Below are 11,975 nucleotides of genomic sequence, written 5' to 3' on the forward strand. Positions count from 1 at the left end.
CTCTTAAAAGGTTAAATCTGTGTATATCATCATTAGCGTTATGCCGTTGTCAAGTAAGGTCTCCCTGATTTCTCAAACTTCTTCCTATTTTTGTGTTAGGGAGAAGTAGTCTCCCTAATATTTTGCTCTAGGTTGGTCCCTGCATATATTAATGTACCAAAGAACCTTATTTGTGTAATGATATTAACTAAAAATAGTTCGTTATTTTTCAATGTGAAAGTCAGTTCCAGTTGTTTGTACGTAGCATTTCATGATGTAAATAATAAGTTTGATAGGTCAGTCGACTAAGTGATAGCTAGTGAGAACACCCCCACAAATCATTCTTATCATCTCCTGTTTTCCTTTACCAGGCCTGTACTCTATGAATTGGTGTGTTGTATATATAACCATAGTTATATTTTTGATGTTTTCCCTTGACAAGTTGTATTTCAGTTTTTACAGAGTGTTAATTGCAATGGGATATATACCTTTTTTTAAAATCATTTATAAAATAAAATGCAACAAAATTTTCCCAGGGTGTTATGGAAACAAATCACAAAAGTTTCTCCACATCAAGTGAATACTTAAGTTCATATCTTATTAGACCATTAAAAATTTAGTAATATAACAATGGAATAGAAATGAAAGAACAAACCGTTGTTTCATACTTATGATTGATTAATTTCATTTTGATCACTACATATGTAGGGTGAGATTTTTCTTTTCTATGCTGCACTCGCCTCAACAGTTGCACCAAAAACATATCATATATAACCAAGGGTGTGTTCAATAGAACGAGTGCTCGCAAACGCTCACTAAAATTTGTGTTGCAGGTATAGGGAATTTTGGCGAGCATGTGCAACACCCGCTCTATTGAACACACCTTCGGAACGTATACATCCCTATTACTAGTTAACACATTTTCTTGATTTTCATATACAGGCTTAAAAAATTTCAGTACCGGTAATATTCGAGTGAATTAAAATGCTATAGGAGGCCCAAGGGCCACATCGCTCACCTGAGAATAAAGTCAATGAAAAGCTTTAACCGTCTTTAGAGTATCAAATACAAAATGTCTAGACAACTTCATAATTGGTTTTTGAAAAGATTTTTCCCTGTGTATTCCTGTTTAGAAATTCAACTCTCCTATAGTAGCCCAACACTAACTCCAGAGATTATAATTCATAAACTTGAAACTACAATACCTGAGTGGTTGTGCTCAAGTTACAGCTTTTCAGGATTGGTTTTCGAAAATTAGATTTTCCTCCATGTATTCCTACATAAAAATTTGTACCCAAGCTGTTGCCCCACTGTATCCCTTTGCCCAATAATGCTTTGTGCCAAGTTTGGATGAAATTGACCAAGCAGTTTTAGAGAAGAAATTAAATTTACAACAACGACAATGACAGACAATGGCCAAATTTTGATCAGAAATAAAAACTAAATTGACAATTACTGGCAAACAACCAATTCTTGCCAAGAACCATTTCTCGCCAGTGTATTGTTACGTCATTCTATCAACACAATGACATAAAATCATGTACAAAATATGACATAACAATGCACTGGCTAGAAAAGGTACTTGGCATGAATATAAGGTTGCACGCCAGTAGAGATAAAACACTAGGTTTAAATTATCAACTTAATCAGATAATAGTTACATGTATTAATACCTACAGTTAACAAATTACAAACCTTTTCACCTCCAACTCAAAATGGCGACAATGCGCTTCAGCTTTGGTTTTTTCTCTTCCTGGTTAGGTTTCCTGTATAAAATCACGTGATTGAGTAGTTTCAATACAACACAAAACCAAACATTGCGGGCAAATCTACTATAGTAATTGTGCTGTTTTAATGTCTGACAAGTTGAAGAGCAGTCACATTAATCTTAATTATCCTATTAAATTACAAAGATGACTAGATGATTTTAGTTTCATGATATGCTAGCCAATAGTCATCATGGTCATAAAGCTAGATAATTTGAAAGGACAGCAACATTTTAACGATTCCCTCATAACTACTCATAAGCTGGTACATTTTAGGCAATTTCGCCGACTCTGTTATAGCATTAGATTAAAATAATTCTTCAATAATCAGTAATAACATACGTTTAACGAACTACGCACCTCATAAAGATCTACAACTCAAAATGGCGACAATATCCATGTTTGATCTTCCTAGTTCATGTTTACTCCTCTTCCTCAAGTTCCTGGTCGGCGGCCTATTAAAATCACGTGATTGATTTAAATAAAAGACAAAATCAAGTTCCGGATAATATGTTTTACGCACAGGGGCTTGGTTGTTGGATAGTGAATTTCCTAATTATTTGTTCCCCAAGAAAAAAATGATTAAAATTGGTAATCTTATGTGTATTTCTGTGTATTGCAATAAATAAATTCACTGAAATCCCCCGTTTCAGTCATGTTAAAAAAGTGTATTCAATGTACATTAAAAAAAGTAAAGGGACGACACTCGCCATCTTGGATTTATAGGGGGTCCTCGTTTCAAGCTATGTTTTAAACAAGTTCTTCCATTTCTCCAACGATTTCTGACGAGATCTAGGTTGGAAAATATTCAACTGACTTATTCCTATCGTCTGAATACATCTGTACGCTGCATAATAAACACATCGTTCCGAAATGTACTAGATACTTGCCAAACATATTGAAAGCAACGGAAGTTTACTTTTGAGTGACGTAAATTCTCCATATAATCACTAAGATGTTCCGAAAATGTATGATAAATCTAGAGAGAGCAAAAATTCCGCGAAAAGTTATCCTCTTGGTTTATCCAATGCTTTCGGATCTCCTCAGTGATTACATGGAGAGTTTGCATCAACTTCCGTTGCTTTCGATAAGTTTCGATAAGCTTCACTATCCAACAACCAAGCCCCTGTGGCTTAGTGGCTACTGTTAGTGGCTGCTAGCTTCAGCCTGGTTGCGTATGGCTGTGTTCGAAAGCCAAATTAGGAAACGGGGGATTTCAGTGAATTTATTTATTGCAATACACAGAAATACACATAAGATTACCAATTTTAATCATTTTTTTCTTGGGGAACAAATAATTAGGAAATTCACTATCCAACAACCAAGCCCCTGTGGCTTAGTGGCTACTGTGAGTGGCTGCTAGCTTCAGCCTGGTTGCGTATGGCTGTGTTCGAAAGCACATTGGTCGATGTCTGGTTAAAAAAAAGAGAAAGATATTAATTGCTACTCATAATTTTACTGCGTATGAAAAAGGATGGACAATACCTTGTAAACACATTAAATCATATGTGTGCGCGCTAAAATTTAACACATAGCATGTTATGCTGATTAAAAAAAGCAATTTTTGGAGGTTTCGCTTTCCGCCGCCATCTTTAAACTACCTGACCAGAGACAGACCAGAGACTCTCCTTTGGTTTGACCACGGTTTCATTTTAGTCGGACTAAAGTGGGTTCGATCTCATGTTAGTCGAACTAAGGTGACCGTGGTTTGTGATCGAACTCGCTCTTTATGTGTTGATAAAATGACGTCACAATGTACTGGCGAAAAATGGTACTCGGCGAGAACTGGCCCCGAGGTTATAAAACTTTTTTCATACTCGTACTCATACTCCGTACTCCGAGTATGTGAGTATGTGCTCCACTGAGTACGACTTTAAAAACCGAGGTTATAAAAGTTTTGGAGTATGCTCTCCGCTGAGTACTATTTGGAGTATGCTCCAAAAGCCGATCGATGAAAACGGTAATTCATGTAAATAGTCCTGGCATGTAGGCAAACTGTACATGTATTCAGATTAATTATTTATTAACAAAATGTAACACATTATTTACATGTACATATTACCTTCTCCATCTGCAAGCATGGAGATGTGTCTGCATCTATAACTTATGAATTTTTGAGCAACAGAGACGATAAATCCAGTGTAATTGGTAAAATTATCAACAAATTGTGTTTATGTCAAATCTCTCTCTCTCTCTCTCTCATGAGACTCAGATAGTGATTCATGCATGTGATGATTAAGTATAATTAAGTTGTAAGGAACGATATGAATATAAAAGAAAGAAGTAAGAATTTACACGGATATGAAGAGAGTATTTCAACATAGAATTTAGTTCGATATATCTTAAGTTTTCCTGGCTTTTATACGATTTTGATATTTTACATGCCAGGAAAAGGTCAGAAACGACGCCAATACAAAACTGGAAAGTCACTGCCCCCAAGTGGATATCTCTTAAGATATTTAATGAGCAGTTCCTGTATTAGGAAAAACAGGGAAGAGTTTAATTCAAAAATAGAAACATATACTTGGGAAAATCACAAAAATACTGAGAAATCCGTTTATTTTCACACTCATATAGTATACACTAAGGAAATTATATGCCATTGGGTATTCCAATTTAATTGCAACATACTTAGTACTATATTTGCCTTTTAAAATTCTTGTGAGAAAAAAACATCTAATATCTTGAAGGGGTGGGGTGGGGGTGGGTGTTGGAATTGCATCAATGAACATATGCCAAAAGCCAAGGACACACGTAAAGTTTCTCATTTTAATATTTTTTGGGAATATGCATGAGAGTTTAAGAAAATTCACTAATTGAAATATTTTTGAAATTTCCAATTTGAGGACCACGTTAAACCGAAACAACGTGTTCAAGGAAACTGTGTACTAAAGTTGATGTACCCCTTTTTGTGGGGTTTTATTGACAGTTCAAGTTTTTCTCACTTAGTCAAGGCTTGAAAATGTGTGTTTAGAATTTATATATACATACTGTGTCATTTTTAATCTTAAGTAACGTCCATTGATATTTTTGAGCAAGCCTTTTCCTATTCATCTTTAAAATTCGAAATACATGTGTTAATTTTGATGCATTTGACATAGATATTTGGTTACTTTAGATAAAAAAGGAATAGCTATATGAATTATCTAAATAGTTACTTGCTAATAAAATTAAACAATTTAAGAGATGAATATTCCCACAGCTAAGCTATATAGAGAAAAATCTCTCACATGAAAATGCGAAGAAGCTATTTTAAGTAGTACATGTATTTTCAATCGATTGCATAGAATAAGAAAAATCCCCTTCAAATCTCTCTTTCTCTCTCTCTCTCTCTCTCTCTCATAAATTCTAGCTATTATCATGCGGGTTATGATTAATTTAAGTGTTTTTTTTTCTTTACATAAACAAGCTTTTAATTAACTTTAAATTACCCGAATTCTCAAGCAGAATATATACGTCGATCATACTTAATGTTTTTCCATAACTGTGTATTTAAGAATAAAATCTGATGTCATAACACCAAATTTTATTTGTAGAAAGATACTAATATAATACTTAAGACCGGGACCCACCATCCTTATATTCGAGCGTTTATAATCAAATGTTAAACCAAACAATGCATTTCACCTTACGTATACTTAGACATGTCTATGCTCTCGATATTTTAATTCGAAATAAATAATAAAGATCGTAAGGTAGGTGATGTTCCATGGTAAAATTTCTTGAATATTTGGAAAATAAAAATCAATTACTGGTAGATGGTTCGGAATGGATACTCTACCTTCCCGCAGTAAAATTAAAAAGAAGTTGCGGTCTATATTAGACAAAGAACACATCTAGATCTCTGCAGCTACGTGTAGTATATGGTCACCTAGGAAGCCAAATATGTACTTCATAATTTTATAAATATTGCCAATACAAAACTTAAAAATTCGAAATAATATCTTAATGTTTACATCTAACGCCCTTTAACCTGCGTTTTAATTACTTACTGCTGATTCTTGATTACTTCCTATATTTCCAAGTAAGATTGCTTTTTGTTAATTCTCAAAATAGGTTTTTATTATCGATATTTCGAGATAAAAAGAAATGAACCTTGTTCAAAATTATTCTAAATTTCACAGCGTTTTTGACACTACAGAGGAAAGGCGATTTATAAGCCAATATTTTCCACATGCAGACAGTAGCTGTTTTATGAAAATTAAAAAAAACCAAACAACAATCGTATAGATAAACCACAGGAAGTAGGATTCGCCCCCCCCCCCCCCACTCACACACACCAACACCAACTCCTCTTAAAAATATTTAGTTCCAGGGGTAGATCCAGGCCCCGAGGTTATAAAACTTTTTTGAGTACGATCTCGTACTCCAAATCGTACTCCGTGCTCCAAATCGTACTCCTACTCAAGATATCGAGGTTATAAAACTTTTTCATACTCCTACTCGTACTCCGGCTGAGTACAAAAATGCGATTTTCTGAGTAAGCTTTGAAGCTTTCTCAAAGTCGTACTCAAGACATTTAATCTAGATAAAATGCAGTGCAAACATATAATATTGTTCATACTGTAACATTGCGGTATTATACGCTCTAATTTAATCATATTTACATGTATATGAATTAAAATGGAAAGTTTTTACCATTTTATTAATGACATATCTAGATATAAAGGAGGTGAATTTAAGAGTAAGGGCGAACTGCAACCAAGATTATCAAAATAACCTTTAGATAGTTTGCTTCATTAATTAATGTACATATACATGTATAACTACGTACAAAATACTACCGTTGAATAGCTCGACTTTTTAAGAATTCTGTTTTTTCTCAAATACGACCCATACACCCCATCATTTAAAACAAAGAAATCAATGTACATGTATCGTTATTAATCAATTTCAATCAGATGTACTTGCTGGGTCCATTTTTTGATTATAGTGAAAATGTAGGTTAGTTCTAAACATTACAAAGGATGGGGGATGCATAAAAGTCTAACGCTTTCTATTACTTACTTATTAATCAATTATCATTTATGTTGCATGCCACAAAACTTGGAAAGGGAAATATTTTATAGAATAAGCGGTAAATCAGTGGCGGAGTAAAGGAGGTCGCACCCGGCGTCCCCCCCCCCAGCCCTACAAAAATTGTCCAAATAAAGTTAAATTATACTCCTTCTGGCAAAGAAAATGTACAACTTGCGAGTCTTAATTATCTTTTTTTTTTTTAACTTGGGGGATTTCTCTACATTAGACTGTTTCAATGGTGCAATATGAAGAAAACGCGTGTGTTCAATGGTGTAACTAAAAAAACCCAGGAAAAAACATTTTTGTTACGCTGTCCTTGGGTTCAAATATGACCAGTCACCCATATACCCACCTTTAAGTAATTGGTTATACTAACTAGTGTTTTAACGACTCTTCCATTGTTATTATAATATAAGCTGGTATATGTAGTTACATGTATCTTTTATTAAAACTTCATTAATTTACATTGTCCCATTGAACTTGGTTTTTAAACTGATTAATTTACAGTCATTCGAAAGAAAAAAATAAAAGGATATGTTTCTTGGATTTCTACAAGACAGAGGAATTTGATGACTGTAGGACTTAAATCTACAAACCTTTAAAAATTGTAAATAATTTTATTACTTTAAGTATACCGGTAATCACGAGAAGAAATATCTCAAACGTCTATTTAAAGACTTCCTTTTTACCCTACAAAATCTCTAGAATCCTGGAGCTTCCGGGGCCGGCTTTGCCCCCTGGGTCACCAACAGGACTTTGCCCTGGGCCATCTGGAGGCCACAAAGCGGCCTCTCCAGACTCCCTGTCTTATACTGACGTCCCCTCTAACTTCACATTCTGGATCTACCCTTGGAACTAAATATTTTTAAGAGGAGTTGGTGTTGGTGTGTGTGAGTGGGGGGAGGGGGGGGGGGGCGGCGAATCCTACTTCCTATGGTTTATCTATACGATTGTTGTTGTGTTTTTTTTATTTTAATAAAACAGTTACTGTCTGCATGTGGAAAATATTGGCTTATAAATCGCCTTTCCTCTGTAGTGTCAAAAACGCTGTGAAATTTAGAGTAATTTTGAACAAGGTTCATTTCTTTTTATCTCGAAATATCGATAATAAAAACCTATTTTGAAAGTTAACAAAAGGCAATCTTACTTGGAAAAGTAGAAAGTAATCAAGAATCAGCAGTAAGCAATAAAAACGCATTTTAAAGGGCGTTAGATGTAAACATCAAGATAATATTTCGAATTTTTAAGTTTTGTATTGGCAATATTTTTAAAATTATGAAGTACATATTTGGCTTCCTAGGTGACCATATACTACACGTAGCTGCAGAGATCTAGATGTGTTCTTTGTCTAATATAGACCGCAACTTCTTTTTAATTTTACTGCGGGAAGGTAGAGTATCCATTCCGAACCATCTACCAGTAATTGATTTTTATTTTCCAAATATTCAAGAAATTTTACCATGGAACATCACCTACCTTACGATCTTTATTATTTATTTCGAATTAAAACATCGAGAGCATAGACATGTCTAAGTATACGTAAGGTGAAATGCATTGTTTGGTTTAACATTTGATTATAAACGCTCGAATATAAGGATGGTGGGTCCCGGTGACCCCATAGTCTTAAGTATTATATTAGTATCTTTCTACAAATAAAATTTGGTGTTATGACATCAAATTTTATTCTTAAATACACAGTTATGGAAAAACTTTAAGTATGATCGACGTATATATATATTCTGCTTGAGAATTCGGGTAATTTAAAGTTAATTAAAAGCTTGTTTATGTAAAAAAAAAAAAAAAAAAAAAAAAGATAACACTTAAATTAATCATAACCCGCATGATAAAAGCTAGAATTTATGAGAGAGAGAGAGAGAGAGAGAGAGAGAGAGAGAGAGAGAGAGAGATTTGAAGGGGATTATTGTTATTCTATGCAATCGATTGAAAACACATGTACTACTTAAAATAGCTTCTTCGCATTTTCATGTGAGAGATTTTTCTCTATATAGCTTAGCTGTGGGAATATTCATCTCTTAAATTGTTTAATTTTATTAGCAAGTAACTATTTAGATAATTCATATAGCTATTCCTTTTTTATCTAAAGTAACCAAATATCTATGTCAAATGCATCAAAATTAACACATGTATTTCGAATTTTAAAGATGAATAGGAAAAGGCTTGCTCAAAAATATCAATGGACGTTACTTAAGATTAAAAATGACACAGTATGTATATATAAATTCTAAACACACATTTTCAAGCCTTGACTTAGTGAGAAAAACTTGAACCATAAATAAAACCCCACAAAAAGGGGTACAGCAACGTTAGTACACAATTTCCTTGAACACGTTGTTTCGGTTTAACGTGGTCCTCAAATTGGAAATTTCAAAAATATTTCAATTAGTGAATTTTCTTAAACTCTCGTGCACATATACACATAAAAATATTAAAATGAGAAACTTTACGTGTGTCCTTGGCCTTTGGCATATGTTCATTGATGCAATTCCAACACCCACCCCCACCCCACCCCACCCCACCCCTTCAAGATATTAGATGTTTTTTTCTCACAAGAATTTTAAAAGGCAAATATAGTACTAAGTATGTTGCAATTAAATTGGAATACCCATATAATTTCCTTAGTGTATACTACTAGAGTAAAAAATAAACGGATTTCTCAGTATTTTTGTGATTTTCCCAAGTATACGTTTCTATTTTTGAATTAAACTCTTCCCTGTTTTCCCTAATACAGGAACTGCTTACTAAATATCTTAAGAGATATCCACTTGGGGGCAGTGACTTTCCAGTTTTATATTGGCGTCGTTTCTGACCTTTTCCTAGCATGTAAAATATCAAAATCGTATAAAAGCCAGGAAAACTTAAGATATATCGAACTAAATTCTATGTTGAAATACTCTCTTCATATCCGTGTAAATTCTCTCTTCTTTCTTTTATATTCATATCGTTCCTTACAACATAATTATATTTAATCATCACATGCATGAATCACGATCTGAGTCTCATGAGAGAGAGAGAGAGAGAGAGAGAGAGAGAGAGAGAGAGAGAGAGAGAGATATTTGACATAAACACAATTTGTTGATAATTTTACCAATTACACTGGATTTATCGTCTCTGTTGCTCAAAAATTCATAAGTTATAGATGCAGACACATCTCCATGCTTGCAGATGGAGAAGGTAATATGTACATGTAAATAATGTGTTACATTTTGTTAATAAATAATTAATCTGAATACATGTACAGTTTGCCTACATGCCAGGACTATTTACATGAATTACCGTTCTCTGTCTTTCTTCAGAGACGTAAAAATTCATCGATCGGCTTTTGGAGCATACTCCAAATAGTACTCAGCGGAGAACGTACTCCAACACTTTTATAACCTCGGTTTTTAAAGTCGTACTCAGTGGAGCACATACTCGGAGTACGGAGTATGAGTATGAGTACGAGTATGAAAAAAGTTTTATAACCTCGGGGCCAGAATGTGAAGTTAGAGGGGACGTCAGTATAAGACAGGGAGTCTGGAGAAGCCGCTTTGTGGCCTCCAGATGGTCCAGGGCAAAGTCCTGTTGGTGACCCAGGGGGCAAAGCCGGCCCCGGAAGCTCCAGGATTTTAGAGATTTTGTAGGGTAAAAAGGAAGTCTTTAAATAGACGTTTGAGCTATTTCTTCTCGTGATTACCGGTATACTTAAAGTAATAAAATTATTTACAATTTTTAAAGGTTTGTAGATTTAAGACCTACAGTCATCAAATTCCTCTGTCTTGTAGAAATCCAAGAAACATATCCTTTTATTTTTTTTCTTTCGAATGACTGTAAATTAATCAGTTTTAAAAACCAAGTTCAATGGGACAATGTAAATTAATGAAGTTTTAATAAAAGATAACTATATATACCAGCTTATATTATAATAACAATGGAAGAGTCGTTAAAACACTAGTTAGTATAACCAATTACTTAAAGGTGGGTATATGGGTGACTGGTCATATTTGAACCCAAGGACAACGTAACCAAAATGTTTTTTCCTGGGGTTTTTTAGTTACACCATTGAACACACGCGTTTTCTTCATATTGCACCATTGAAACAGTCTAATGTAGAGAAATCCCCCAAGTTAAAAAAAAAGATAATTAAGACTCGCAAGTTGTACATTTTCTTTGCCAGAAGGAGTATGATTTAACTTTATTTGGACAATTTTTGTAGGGCTGGGGGGGGGGGCGCCGGGTGCGACCTCCTTTACTCCGCCACTGATTTACCGCTTATTCTATAAAATGTTTCCCTTTCCAAGTTTTGTGGCATGCAACATAAATGATATTTGATTAATAAGTAAGTAATAGAAAGCGTTAGACTTTTATGCATCCCCCATCCTTTGTAATGTTTAGAACTAACCTACATTTTCACTATAATCAAAAAATGGACCCAGCAAGTACATCTGATTGAAATTGATTAATAACGATACATGTACATTGATTTCTTTGTTTTAAACGATGGGGTGTATGGGTCGTATTTGACAAAAAACAGAATTCTTAAAAAGTCGAGCTATTCAACGGTAGTATTTTGTACGTAGTTATACATGTATATGTACATTAATTAATGAAGCAAACTATCTAAAAGTAATTTTGATAATCTTGGTTGCAGTTCGCCCTTACTCTTAAATTCACCTCCTTTATATCTAGATATGTCATTAATAAAATGGTAAAAACTTTCCATTTTAATTCATATGCATGTAAATATGATTAAATTAGAGCGTATAATACAGCAATGTTACAATATGAACAATATTATATGTTTGCACTGCATTTTATCTAGATTAAATGTCTTGAGTACGACTTTGAGAAAGCTTCAAAGCTTACTCAGAAAATCGCATTTTTGTACTCAGCCGGATTACGAGTAGGAGTATGAAAAAGTTTTATAACCTCGATATCTTGAGTAGGAGTACAATTTGGAGCACGGAGTACGATTTGGAGTACGAGATCGTACTCAAGAAAGTTTTATAACCTCGGGGCCAGGTCGCACGCCAGTATGAAGAAAATTAGACATAACGTTACTGGCACTGTACCAATTATCAGCTAAACTTTCACCCTTTTTTTGTATTTCCTTGTTTCTTGATATATTTAGATAACACTTGACATAGTTTAAATAGTGATTTCCATTTTTTATCCATCTTGTTTTTGTGCTTTTTAGCACGCCCGAATTAGCCA

The 11,975-nt window shown here is 34.0% G+C and overlaps 1 protein-coding gene across 2 annotated transcripts in view; it reads right to left on the bottom strand.

Moving 5' to 3' along the window:
- LOC128158116 (tripartite motif-containing protein 2-like) overlaps window positions 1-2,198 on the bottom strand; it is a 65,301-nt gene extending 63,103 nt beyond the window's left edge. The window contains exons 1-2 of one of the 2 annotated variants that reach the window (XM_052820853.1): window positions 2,106-2,198; window positions 1,675-1,745 (exon numbers count right to left, since the gene is read on the bottom strand). The gene's annotated coding sequence lies outside the window, so the exon portion shown is untranslated. The remainder of the gene's footprint in view (window positions 1-1,674; window positions 1,746-2,105) is intronic. The other variant, XM_052820855.1, reaches the window with a different exon arrangement.
- Window positions 2,199-11,975: the final 9,777 nt, after the last annotated feature.

This window comes from Crassostrea angulata, chromosome 8, assembly GCF_025612915.1.
Source record: "Crassostrea angulata isolate pt1a10 chromosome 8, ASM2561291v2, whole genome shotgun sequence".
In the NCBI taxonomy this organism is placed as follows: Eukaryota; Metazoa; Mollusca; class Bivalvia; order Ostreida; family Ostreidae; genus Magallana; species Magallana angulata.